This window comes from Antrostomus carolinensis, unplaced genomic scaffold, assembly GCF_000700745.2.
Source record: "Antrostomus carolinensis isolate BGI_N321 unplaced genomic scaffold, ASM70074v2 scaffold17801, whole genome shotgun sequence".
NCBI lineage: Eukaryota > Metazoa > Chordata > Aves > Caprimulgiformes > Caprimulgidae > Antrostomus > Antrostomus carolinensis.
In genome coordinates, this window is record NW_010294986.1 from 17,327 (window position 1) to 17,695 (window position 369).

Genomic DNA, 369 nt, shown 5'->3' on the forward strand with positions numbered 1-369 from the left:
AATTTTTTCCCTGCTGAGTCTCATCATTCAGTATTCAGTACAGAATGAGGAGTGTAGCTTTGAGTCCTTGCTGGTGTCTGAGCCATGGGGACACATGCTCCATCCCTGTTAGTGTCACCCACCAGCACTGACATACTCATCAGCACCCATCCGTACAGCTCATGGTCTGCATGGGAAGCACTGATCCCTGTGAAGCTGCTGGAGGGAGCCTCTCCCATTAACCCACTGGCAGAAGAAGGAACAGGCAGCAGCAGGGAGTGTTCAGGAGCAAATTGCCAAAATCTGTGGATTAAGACGTGTGCTGACAGCGTGGCCAGCAGCAACGCCTGCTCCCCAGAGCCTCCCGCCGCACCGGCTCCGGGCCGGGGC